This window comes from Coturnix japonica, chromosome 4 (assembly GCF_001577835.2).
Source record: "Coturnix japonica isolate 7356 chromosome 4, Coturnix japonica 2.1, whole genome shotgun sequence".
Classification (NCBI taxonomy): Eukaryota; Metazoa; Chordata; class Aves; order Galliformes; family Phasianidae; genus Coturnix; species Coturnix japonica.
Genome location: NC_029519.1, coordinates 852,931 through 865,936, shown reverse-complemented (window position 1 = coordinate 865,936; position 13,006 = coordinate 852,931). Strand labels below are relative to the sequence as shown.

The 13,006-nt window shown below is 51.2% G+C and overlaps 1 long non-coding RNA gene across 2 annotated transcripts in view; it reads left to right on the top strand.

Moving 5' to 3' along the window:
* Positions 1–373: 373 nt before the first annotated feature.
* Positions 374–13,006, top strand: part of LOC107312652 — a 36,390-nt gene continuing 23,757 nt past the window's right edge. The window contains exon 1 of one of the 2 annotated variants that reach the window (XR_001554530.2): positions 374–1,290. This is a non-coding gene — a long non-coding RNA (uncharacterized LOC107312652). The remainder of the gene's footprint in view (positions 1,291–13,006) is intronic. The other variant, XR_004307149.1, reaches the window with a different exon arrangement.

Below are 13,006 nucleotides of genomic sequence, written 5' to 3'. Positions count from 1 at the left end.
AGCACTGCCACTCTCCCTTTCTGTCACTCCCCTCCCTCCCTGCTTTTGGCCTCCCATCCCACTTCCTCACCTCTCCCTCTCGGGGTGCATGAGGGCTGGTTAGGATGGAAAAGCCATGGAGCTGCCCAGGGAGCAGGCTGCCAAGGCCCATAAATAAGAGACCCCTGTTTGCTTTCTCCTTGTCCAGCCCTGTGCAAATATTTACTGCCCCCATGACCCGTGGAGGCAGCAGTGGCTCCAAGCTGAGATGCTGCTGCAGGAAGCATCTGCCCCACTGCACAGAGTACCTCATCCTGCATTTCTAATGCCCTTACACTGTGCTCTCCTGGGGCCAAACACATGAGAGCACAGTGAGCATAGCATGAATCCCACTCACCTTCTCCCCCGATGGGATTTTACCAAAGTTTTATGAGTAGAATGAGCAGCAATCACAGCTGGGAATCCAGGGGCCATTAGCTCTCCCTGCAGCCAAAATGCCATAGTTGTGAGTGGTCCCATCCTTTGTGCTGTGTCTCTGCCAGACAGTGCAGCTGCTCGCAGGAGATGCCCACTGAATTCTGTCCGGGATGTTCACAGTTCCACCCAGTGACCTGCACCCCAGCTTGCTCAGCCTGTGTCTGTTTCAGTCACTCTGGGCATGTACTTCCCCTTCTGCCCTGCTTGTTTGCCACTGGCTCACTTTTTAATTTAGAGGGAAACGTGTCCATCTGCTCAGATGCGTGAGGCAGCTCTGTGCACCCACCAAGACTTCCAGCACCAACAGCCGTGCCTCCAAGTAGCTCCCACCCCAGAAATGAACGGGATGATTCTAAAATACAGATCAGGCACAAGAGCAGAGCTGTGCTTGTATTTGCTTTCCCTGCCATCACTGTGTGGGGATGCATAGCCCTGGATGGTGATAGAAGGGAAAGTGTTAACCACCTCCCTCTGGCAGTGGCAGCCAGTTGACCCAACAGGGGTTTGCTGGTTTGGGGCTGCACCACCTGAGGTTATGTATTTTTTGGAGAGTGAGGGCCAAGGGCTGATTTGGGTGTTGGTCACCTGTGGGTGGGGTGTTGGGACTGGGAGCAGCGTGAGCTCTGCTCCTCCCTGGGCTGGGACCTGGCTCTGTGCTGGAGGAGCCCTGTCTGATTAGCTTTGTGTTTCCTTAGAGCTGTGCTTTATTACTTGATTTTTCTTTTTAGCTTTCTCCAGCCAGATTTTTTGGTGGATGAGCAGTGCCTGGATGCATCTCCAGAGATTATGTGTTCAGATGATGCCAATGGAGGGATGAGGATGGCATGTGCCCTGGTAAGTCATCTCTTGCTCTTTCTCTTAACTGGCTCACTGTGTTAGATCTGTTTCCTTGTGGTCTTGCTATGAAAGAATCAAAAATGTGTGGAAATATGTAATGTCCTCCTTGCCCTTTTAGTGTCCCGAAAGCTGGCAAGCTCCATACCTGGACCTATGGCTGAACAGATTCACTAACAGCTTTCTTTTGTAATATCTCAGCTTGGAGAAGTTAATTATCTCCAAATATTGAAAAGGGCAGATGGATTTTGTAGGATTTACTTGGCTGTGTAATTTTGGTGCCCCAGAGATGCTCTGTGGTCTGGCTGTGCTGAATGACACATCATTGTGCCCGAGTGCAAATGTCACTTGAGTATATTGCTGCTTCTGCCCACTGGCAGATTTCTCCCATGTCATGCAGCTTGTGCTGCTGTGTTCTGGTGCTGCATCCATCTGAGGACACACTGGGGGCAGCTTTGCAAAATTCCACACTGTTTATATCTGAAGACTCTGACTGGAAGGCAGAGCTGCAAACCAAGCACTTCTGGCTCCAGCCTCCGGACACATGTTGGGGAGGGGGGTTCTGCACACATCCTGTGGGGATGCAATGAGGCAGCAGCTCCCTGGGGCTGCTGGGGAGCCCTTGCTCCATCTGGCTGCGGGATGGCCCTTCTCAGCTCTTCTTTCATCACTCCCCTTCTTCGACCTCTACTCTGGGGCTTCGGAGAGCTCTGTGTAATGCTCTGGCAGAGCAGTGAGGGGTGGGGTGTGCAGCTCTCTGTCCCCTGGGGGCATCCACCCCTCTGGATGTGCTGAGCTTCTGGCGGTGGGCTCAGCCCCCTCCCTGTCTCTGCCATTTGGGTACAGTTCCTTGTGGGATGCTCACACCGGAGGTAAATTCTCCCTTATTTTTACATCTTGTGCCTTGTTTCAAGCAGTGAAAGTTAAATGTGCCATCACATTATCAGCGTGCTCAGCCCAGAAACCAAATAGAGATGTTCCCAGTGAACTCACTTTAATCTCAGTTTATTTGCCAAGCAAAGCAATCTCCCCATGCAGCAATGGCTCTCAGAAGCTGCCGAGATGGAGGTGACTGCTAAAAAGGAGACAGACGCACACATTTCTGCTTTTGTGCTTGGGTTTAATGCAGGAGGTGAACTTTGTGGGACCTTTGCAACACTCCACTTCTGTTTATAGGTAGAAGTTGACTTCTATGTTTGGGGGATGTGGGTCAAATAGCCCTAGGGGCTGTCTTCCAGGGTTTCCCAATTGTTGGAGCTGATTGAATTGGACTGGGGAGGGCAGTGATCACAATGCTTTCCTCCCGGCCTCCAGCTGGTTTGACTTGCAATGCAAATGTTTTCTCCCATCACCTCTTAACGATCCTTTTTCCCCTTGCGGGTGTATAATTTCCCCCAGAAGTCTCCAGTGAATGGTTTCCATCACAGTTATTTGTCCCTCTCTTTTCAAGTCGAAGGCAACCTCTATAGAATTGCAGACCTGGCATGATTTGGGGTGGGAGTGGATTGAATTGCAGTATTTCTTCTCTGGCTGTCAAGAGAGCCTGCATTACCTGCCTTGGGGCTGGCAGCAAGGAGGCATCAGACCTGCCGTAATCAAGCAAATGAGATGCCAGTGGCAGAGCTGAGCTCAGGGTTGGGAGCCCGTGCTCCGGACGAGCAGCACGGCTCCTGGGTCGTGGGATGGAGGAGGAGAAAGGAATGCTTGGCTCGGAGCAGCCAGGGAGGAAGGGAGAGCAACTGCTCTTCTGGGGGCTGCTATTGGAAAGACATCATAGAGGAGGAGTTCATAAATCCACGAGGCTTCTCACGGCCGAGGCTCGATTCATCTGCACATCAAAGGAAAGTAAAAGCCCCTCTGTGAGAGGCTGCAGGAGTGGGGGTTGTGGGGGCGGCTTGAGCACTGTGGCCCTGCACCTCATCCTGCAACACAGGGCCTTGGAGCCGCTTGTAGGCAGCGGGGTGAAATATCACCTGTGCTCTGCTACGTGCAGGATGTGCTGTGTGTGTGTCTGGGGTCTGACCCGCACTTCAGGCAGCAGATGAGGTTGTGGTGCTGGCTGGAAACACTGACGGCATCGGCGTGTGCTGCACAGTGCTCACCTGGGGCTGCTGCAGAGGTGCAGACCCTTCCTGCTGGGCTCTGGAGGGACGTCCCTGGCCTGTGTCCTGCAGTCTGAAGTTGTCAGAGTACTTCCTTCAGGTTTTCCCTGGTTTTAGTGCTTGTGAAAATCCCAGGTGTAGCAGGGCAGCCAGCAGTCTGTGTTGCTTGTTGTGTGAGCAGCTCAGCTGGAGCGTGGAGCTGCCTGCTGCTGTGCTGGGGAGTCCCTGGGGAGGGGAGCAGTGGAACTTTGCCCTGGGGATTGGGGTTGTGCATGGCATCTTAATTAAAAGGGTCATGGAGATTGATGGGAGACACGAGCATGGCTGAGAGAGACACTGACCCTGGCTGAGGGGTCACCATTCCCATATACATTATACTGAATAATAGAGCTGCTTTCTCTGCTGTGTACTGGCATTCTAGCCTAACATGGGCAAAGTGCTACAAAAATTCCCCTGCCTTTTGAAAGACCCTAAAACTGTCTGGTCTAAAGTTGTACCTAGGCTGTGATACACTCCTTGTCCTAAGATGTCCTTGTGCTGTACAGTGCAGGAATCTGCTTTACTATTTCCCTTTGCAGGACAGCATCTCCTCCCATGACATCCTCAGAAGGAGCTGACAGAAGTGGGTGGGCTCCTCTCTGGGCCTTGGGCTGGTGTCAGGGCTGTCAATGGGTGCAGGCAGCCCTGACAGGAGATAAAGCATGTGCCATGTTTATTGACTGCCGCTTCTGCAGGGAGTGAAACCTTTCTTCCCAGGGGGATTGTCCAACTGACTGATACTTAGGCAGCCTCTCGTTGTGTGTTTTTTCTCCTCTGACAATATTTCTGGAGTAGGCTGTGTGGGATGAGGGGCTGCTAAACCCAAAGGCTGCTTTCCCTGAGCCATGGCACAGAGCAGAGAGCAGGGGCATGGTGCTGCTCCTGGAGGGGAGAAGCACAGTCTGTGCAGTGAAGTGTGGGTCCTACAATGGAAATAGAGCTAGAAGGCCTGCATACCTCATCCTCACCAGTCAGGTGGGTCTGAGTAAGCTGTGGTACCTGCACTAGGGCCAGATCCTTCATTTTGACACCTAGGTGCAATGGGATAGGAGAGGCACTCTACTCTTATGGAAAACACAGCTCTGTGTTGATGTGGTTGGTTCATCACTGAAATGGCCAGCTCTGGGGCTGGGGGGGTAACGTGATCTGCAAGGAGAAAACAGCTGTCTCAGAGCAGGGCAAGCTGCTGGGGGAGTATTGGGAAGGGTCCATCTGGAAGATCCTTGCTCAGAGTGCAGGGCAGAGCATGAGGAACTTGTTATCCTCAGGTGGTCCCTCCCACATCAGTGACAGCCTGCAGGTATTGTGATGTGACTTCTGTCCCGTCCCAGCCTTTGGGCATGGATCTGGAGCCCCTGGAACCTGTGGGCTGAGCGAGGCACTGTGCAGAGCCCAATACACCTCTGGCAGATCTTTGCTTCTGTTCTGGTTTTCCCGAAGTAGGGAAAGTACTGGAGGAGAAGGCTCTATAAATCAACGTGCTTTATTGCCATGCGCTATTAAACTACTGCTGCATTTCACCCTGGAGATGGCTGCGTTTCAGTGCAGGATGAATTGATTTCTGTATACCAAAGGTCAGATCCTGAGCTTCTGACTTAGTTCTTACTTAGTCTGTACAAAGGCAAAATCCCCATTGAAGCAGGCATTTGGATATCAGCCGCTCTATAAATAACACAGAAATAAGTGAGAACTAAGCTGGGCTCTGAAGCTCGCAAAGTGCTTGGGGATCCTCGGGAATGGCTGGTCTTGGGGAACTTCAGATTGGAGCAGCAAAGGGAAAGAACAGAGGCTCGGATCACAACGTGGGAAGGCTTTTTCCTTTCAGCTCTTCCGCAGCCCGACTTGTTGGCTTTGACGGAGGAATCCCTGAGAAGTGCAGCCGCGCTCTGTGCCGTTTGGTCTCAGCACCTCGCAGCCGCTTTTCAGCGCCGGGAGGATTCAGACGGGCGGGCGCACGGCAGATGAAATACCGGCATTCCCAACTGCCCTCCGCGTTCCCCCGCTCTTTGTTTCTCCGCATTTCCGAGTTGGGCTGCCTTTCCCCGGGGGAGGCAGTTAACTTAATGAGGTAGCTCTGCTCTGATTGTTTCAGGAGATGCAGGCGGTGCCCATCCCCTCGCCCGGCCCCATCCCATCCCGCCGGATAAATCACGCTGATTTAAAATTGATCATTCTGGGATGTGGGAGAAAGTGGAGTGGGCGGATTTACCCTATTAGGGTGCATTGATCACCATTACTGCGTGTAATCAGGGTTAATCTCAGGATTAATTGGGGGGATTTACTGATGGAAACGATCGACAATTTGTGTTAGTTACTGCTCTATTCGCCTCTAATGGCTTAATCAGATTACAAATTAAAAGTGGCTTCTTCCAGAGAATCTCCCTGGACTTGAGCAGCAGACAGAGCGTGAGGAGGGAGGCGCATCCAGAGCATATGGTTTGCAGCTCGGAGCTCAATTAGCCCAGCAGGAGGATGGATGGGAGAGCACTACGTGCCCGGGGCTGGGCTGGGCTGGGCTGGGAACCCCTCTGAAGCGTGGGGAGCTCCTGGTGGTGATGCGTTTTGTTCAAGGGTTTCTCTGGGCTGGGGGAGTGCGCGGCCCTCAGTGTGTGCTGTGCTCAGAGCAGCATCTGGTCGGGGCTGTGGGCTGTGGAAACGGCACTCGACTGTTGTGTCACATGGAAAACCTTCTGGAGGGAGCGAGTGGAATTTCAGCTCGGCAAACCATTAAAATAGCAGCGATCCTGCACCAAATAAATTAAGGCTGATGATCTGAGACTGGTAAGGCTAATGATAGAAAGGGGTCCTGTCCTGAGAAGAGATTTGTCTGGCAGGAGCTGAGCTGAGAGCATCTGAACTCCATTAGCTCTGAGGATTATTAGAAAGACAGCAGGGTCTGTCTGAGCACCTTGGCTGGAGGGTGTGGGAGCCCTGCAGTGGTACCACTCACCTCACCTGGGGATGCAGCACCCACCAACAAGCCGCAACGGGGAGGAATTAGGAGCTATCAAGCCTAACTTCCTGTATGAAAGCACAAAATGCATCTTTGGTTTGGAAGTCTGCTCTCATCGCTTCACCCCCACATGTGGGGCTGTTTCTAAGTGGGGAGGGCTCAGTCTCACCTAGCTCCTAAACTGGGCTGATGTTGATTGGGTTTTTGATATGTGGCTGTCAGACAGAAGTGTTGGGGATCTATTTATTCCACTGTTTATAAAGACATTTGCAAACCTGAAGGGGGGGAAATAAAAAGAAAGTGAACGTTTCAAGTGGCTGCTGACAAGTTAGAGCAGTTTAATAAATCACTCATAATAAACTACTTTATGTGTGGAGAGAAACACCACGGACTTCTTTAATAAGCCATTCATGATGGAGCAGGCAACGCTTAGAGAACAGAAATTCATTTGTGGGTCTTGGTGATGTGTTCCCACTGTTCCCTGCTGTGAATCTCTTGCCAGGTATGTCTGCGTCGGTGCGCCCATCTGGGCTGCATGTAAATCTGCTGTTAAGTCTGTAACTCACAGGGAGGGCATCTCTGCCAGGAGCTGCTGCTCATCAATTACAGGCAGAGTGGGACAGGCAGCCCATTCCTCACTCCCTGCCGACACCACAGCCTCTTCCACAGCTGCTTTATCTCCCACTGAGCTGGCCCAGATGAAGCCTTTTACAGGGAGTGCATCAGGCAGCCCTGTGCTTCTGCTGTTGCTTTAAACCCACATCTCACTTCAGATTAAGTAATGGCACTCCCTGCTTTTAGTGCATCCAGAGGAGGCAGCTGCTGCCTGTCACTTTTTCCAAAGCTTGGAAATGCAAAAGGGCCCCGTGGGTCACGGGGCTGCGTTTGTGGAGGGGGGAGGCAAAGAGCAGACTGCATTCTGGGGCTGAAAAGTGTGTTTGGGTGCGGAGGGGCACCTGTGGATCCCGGTGGTGCTGGGGCTGCCTGTGGGATTTGACCCAGGACAGCTTGTTGGAGCTGAGCTCCTGGCAGAACCCAGCAGTATGTACCAGGAACTGCTCCAAAATCAGGCTGGTGGAGGTGAGCATCACTGTGGTGAGGTCATAGTTCCTGCTGCATCACATTGCTTGGGGGAAAACTTGGCCCTCCAGAGCCTATTGTATAGAGGGGGGAAGGAGAATTTCATTTTTCTCTTGGTCTTCAGACTTGGCTTAGGTTGGGGGATCTGCAAGTGCTTTGTGCACGCCAGGCTTTTAAAGGGACCTGATGGCAGCTTCGGAAATGTCAGGCATTGTTCTGTCTGTCCTGGAGCAATTGTATGAAAAGGTGAAAAAAGCACTGCTCAAATAGAGGCGAGACTCTGACTTGACTTTGAACACTGCCTTTGTTATTGTGCTCCTCGGGCTACATGGTGCTTTATGAAGGCTTTGCAAGAAATTGCAATAAATATCTCCTGTTTCTAATGTACATACCTTCAGAAATGCAAACAAAAAAGGGAGGAGATGGTCAGCAGTCCTTGCTCGCATTTAGTTGTTACAAGCTAAGGATTCCAGGGGAAACAGCACAACAGGATCTGTAGAAACATAGTTATTTCTTAAGTGGCAAAAATAAGTGATTATTCTTAAATGAAAAGACTATGTTAGTATTTCATTTTAGCATCTACACGCTGACATATGGTGTATGCAAGGACACCTCTCCCCTCTCCCTCCTCACAGTGTTGGCTCTGAGGAGACACGACTGTGTCTGAGTGCTTTCCTCTGCCAGGTGCAGCACCTGAAACCCTTTGGCAAGAGTGAGTGGGGCTGTTCTGCTATTTGTTTTCTACTGTTTCTTTATTAAAAAGCTCCAGAGCCAGGCAGGCTTGCTTTGTTCAGTATTTTATTGCTGCCTCAGCTCACCCTGCCTGATAAAAGCATTGGCTGGTGCTGGAGCAGGGTGCTCCTTCTGGCTTACCCTGCTACCATTCTTCACTCTGTGCTGCCAATGTGAGGACCAGGGCTCGGGTTGCTCAGCACCAGCCCTTGCTCCTACAGTTTTGCTTCCCTGGCCGGTACAACTCTTGGCTGCTGCTCGGTGGGTGAGCCCCACACTTTTATGGTTGTGATTATTGCTCTGTGCTCCTCTCCAATTTGGAGGAGGTTGAAGAGAAAGCACTCAGAAAACAGTTTTGGTGCTTGGCAAAGCGGCTGGAGACCCCATCTGTTGCTTCTTACATTGTTAAGCTGCTCTTTGCTTCCCATGCCAGCCTGGTTTCTGCTAAATGAAGCCTCCCCAGGTCACGAGAGCCAAGTGGTTCCTGAATTAACAAAGACATTAATCAGGTCCCATTTGGACTAGCGCAGGGTGTCTACACCCTCACCCTGCCCTCTGTAAATTAAGCAGGTTTTATATCTTCAAGGCTCTTTTGGAATTATGTCCTCTCTGCCCTCCACCCCCTTCTCAATTGCTGGTGACAAGTATACACAACTTAATTGGTTGGCATGGAAAAGGGCTGACATTAATTGGCTGTGTTTGGCACGCAGACTCCCCATCTTGCAGCGCCTCCCAGGGATCTTATCAACCCCATCTCCGAGCCCAGCAGCTCACAGCTCGCCTGCCAGCTCGATGGGGTTTGGTTCTGTGCTTCCGATGACTGAGATTTTGCTTGGCTTCCTGGAGCTTTGGCTGGGGAAGAGCAGCTCTCACACCGCAGCTGGCAGTGCATGAGGGTGGGAGGGACCTACAAGCATCACAGCCCTGCCTGGCCCTACACCTCCCCCCGCCTTTTTCTGTAGAGTAGGTGCTAAGTGGGCACCCGGCTCCTGCCCCACAGTTTTCCCATGAGTCCTCCCCGGCTCAGCTTCCATGCAAACCCCTCCCATGCTCTTACACAGGGGTAGGAAATGAGCTGTATGTTCACGCTCTTGGAAGCTGTGAGTATGTGTATGTTGGGCCTCTGACAAGTTTAAATAGCTAATTAACTTATTTTAAGGAACCACTAAATTTGTCCCTTATCTTGATTGGTTTTTTGCATGCCTCTCTTTACCTGATTAATTCTTAGCCCATCTTTGTAATTAACAGTGTGAAAGAGAGCAGCTGTTCCTCCTCCAAATAATCTTTTCACCATCAGGGAACAATTCCTGCACTGGGATGGGCAGGAAGTTTCTGGTAGCTCTAACTATAAAAATAATTTGATGCTTCTTTTATTACCTGGTTATGACTGCCTGTTTTCACTGTACTTACCTAATAGGGTCCTAAATAGCCCTGAATCTCTCCTTGGTGCCATCAGCTGTGCTGTATCAGCACTGGTGGCTGCGCTTAACGGCGCTGGGAGCGATGAGGCGGTGCTGCAAAGCAGAGCACAGTTGGGAGGGTGGGTTTGGGCAGCTTTGCTATATGGGAGATTGCACTGTGGGTTTCTTTAATTCAGATGTGCGACAGCTTCCCTTCAGTTTGATTTCTTGTTTTAAATGGCACTTCCAGGCTCTCACCTCCCATGGGCTTTCCATGAGTGCCTGATACCAGCGTGTCAGGAGGCTGAACAATATTCAGCCAAAGTTCCCTTTTAGTAAGAGCGGTCTCCTCGCTCTTAGTAGCACGTAGCAGCCTTCTTCCCCTGCAGTGGTTATGCACTCGGGCTGTTTGCAGGGTGCTGTCATCCTTTCTCTCAGCTGCTGCTTGCCTGAAGCAGGCAGATGCTGCTCTTAAAACACTTCTGTATGAATTCCTCCAGCCTTTGGATCGCTGCAGCCTCCCCTTAAGCTCCTCTCACTCTATCAGTATCTTCTCTGGTAATTACATGCTTAAAGAGCAGATGATGGCCCCATTTTAATAGACCCTCTCCAGCCCACTATAAACACAGCAACACCTATACAGAAAACAGCCCCCAGCCCTACTCAGAGAGCTTTCTGCTCCATCCCCAGCTCCCTCCCATGGGGAGTGCATGAGAAGCACAAGCTGTAGCTGATGGCTCCTGGCAGCCCTTGGAGGGTAGCAGGGTGCATTCCACACAAAGGCAGTGCCAAGGGGTGTGGGCAGTGGGGTTGTCTTGCTCACTGTGAGCCCTGTGCACGCAGACAAGCATTCATTAGGTGTCTAGGGGCTCTTGATCCTTTGGGTGGGGGCTGTGAGAGCTACAGCTGCTCTCTCCTGGCCAGGACTGCAGAGTGCCAATGTTGTCTTTCCCCAGAGGCAGGAAGCAGCCTGTAGAGGAAATGCTAAATCACAGCTTGAAGCAGTGATGGAGCACCTGGTGGGAAGGCAGGGTCAGCCCAGGGGAGCTCAGGTGCATGCAGTTTACCTGACTGATGGAAGGAATAGAGTCAAGATCCACCCCTTCCCAGCCCTTGTTTATGGGTTGGTAGTGGAAGTGAGGGTATCTTGCTGGAGATCCCTGCCTACTAGAGGTCTTCCAAAGGAAAGCAGATGTTTTTCTTTTGTTTCTGTGTTTGTGGTTGCTGTGTTTGGGTTTATCCTTGTGCTGCAGCCTAGGGCTTAGCCACCCTGCTATTACTGCAGTGCTTTCTATCACATTATAGTGTTACACAGCCTGTGCCGCCTGGTCACTCTCTACCCTATGATGGCATCTGGAGATGCCAGGTCTCTTTGTATTGGGTGTGAGTCCTCTGCTTAAAGAGAGATAACACTCTGAAGGGCTGTAAGACAGTGGCAGCCCCAAGTCCGAGCAGCAAACAATTCCTTGGAAATGACCTCAGGTCAGGCTCGTCCTGGGGCTGCCAGGCCACCCATCCTAGAAGCACGATGTCCTGGCTGAGGAGAAAGGCAGCACTAGGGAGATCTCCTTGGTGTCAGATGCTGCTGTGTGCCTTGCTGGCGGATGCTCTTCACTGAGATAACACTGCTTTTTAGCCAGGGTTTCAATTTCCTTTGAGCATAACTTGTTTTGCCATTAAGACCTGCAGCTCTGTTGATGGAGACTGAGCAGACAAGAATACAACACTTCCAGAAGGGAAACAGGGCTCTGGCTCCATGCAGGGCATGGTCCTGTCTCTGAGTACAGTGATGTAGCAGCACATCATCCTGTCCTGGGGGGGCAGCTGTGCTGAATGCTACTCCAATGGAGACCAGCAATGGAGTCCCTTCAATCCCAGGGGACATTCTGGGGCTTAGCATCCCCTAGGTGTCCTTATGAGAAATGGGAGCTCAGAGTGACACCTTCCTTCCTCCTTTAGCACACATCGCTCACAGCCCTCCAGTGAGATTGTATTGAAACAAATGTCATCTCTTTGTGCGGTATTTCTTGTCATCAAGCTTTTAACCTTTGCCCTAAATTAGAATGTGATCTAAATGACAGATACTATCTGTTTTTATTATACTGCTCGTTTTTTCTTAATCAGATATTATTAATCCTTACTGCTTTTGCAGTGTGGAATTGCAGATGAATGACCTGTCCGAAGCATTCAAGCCTGGCTCATTATGAAATAGGTCTTAGAAAGACAGTGAGGTGGGGTATGGGTTGGAGTGCAGAGGGATAGAGGAGAGCTCCATGGTTGTGACTGTGTTGGCAGAGGAAGATCAAGTTTAATCTCTTTTGCATCTCTTCTTTTTGGAATAACCAATGCTTGTCCATTTTACACACATGTACCAGCTGAAATGCCCAGCTCCCAGCTGCTGACAAAAGTTTTATAGCCAAAGTATTCAGTATGGCCTGGTTTGTTCCAAAAGATTTGTGGAGATCTAGGCAGGGAGAAAAAAAAGAGGAAAAAGAGGGCAAATCTCTCCCTTTCCATCAACTTGGGCAATCAGGAGTTTTGTATTCTGAACATTGGTAATGCGGGGCCATCTGTATTGGCTCCAGCAGATCCCATTCCCCAGCTTCTGTGCTTAATTGCACTTCCATTGGCAATTTCAGCAGCCCCTGCATGTGTTTTGAATGAACTCCCCACTTCAGGCCAGTTTTACAGATCACCCTCGTGTGATTGGCAATTAAACTCTTTTCAGCTGAGGGAGAACTATGGCCTGTTTTCCAGCTTGTATCTCCCTCCTCCAGCTTGTTCTGCCTTTTGCATTTCCTGACTTTCCCTCAGCTCCTTATCTGCTGCGAGAGCAGTCTGTCCCCTCTGGGAGCTGCTGTCGGGTGCAGTGGCTGGCCCTGAGCAGTGCTGGGTGCTGCAGTGAGATCCTAGAGGGAGATGGAGAGTAAAGGAGGGCAGTGGTAAATCCATCCCCCGGAGCTGCGGTGCAAACAGGAAATGATCTCTTAATGCTGTGCACCTGCGTCTCCAGGAACAACATCCAAAAGGGGCCCAAGCCCACAGCAGGGTCCAGAGGAGTGGTGCTCCTGTGCCCAGCGGTAGAATTTAAAGACTCCTTGGCCAGCATCAGCCCTCATTCAGCTCCTGGCTCCTGCCAGATGAGCTGCCTCTCCCTTACCCCACAGTAAATGATTTCTGGGCTGTAGAGAGCATTGAGATGGCAGCTCTGGAGTTGTGGGCTGGCGGAACGCTTGGAGCTGCTGGTGCTGCCCAACACAGTGTGGGAGCACTGCTGTGATTGGTGCGTAGCTGGCACAGGGGATTGCACTGGGGATTGCACTGGGGACAGCAGTGCTGCTGCTGGGCATCCCATAGTCAAAGCGGGCCTGGAACCTTCAGAGAAGTGAGATCACAGCTCTACGGCTATC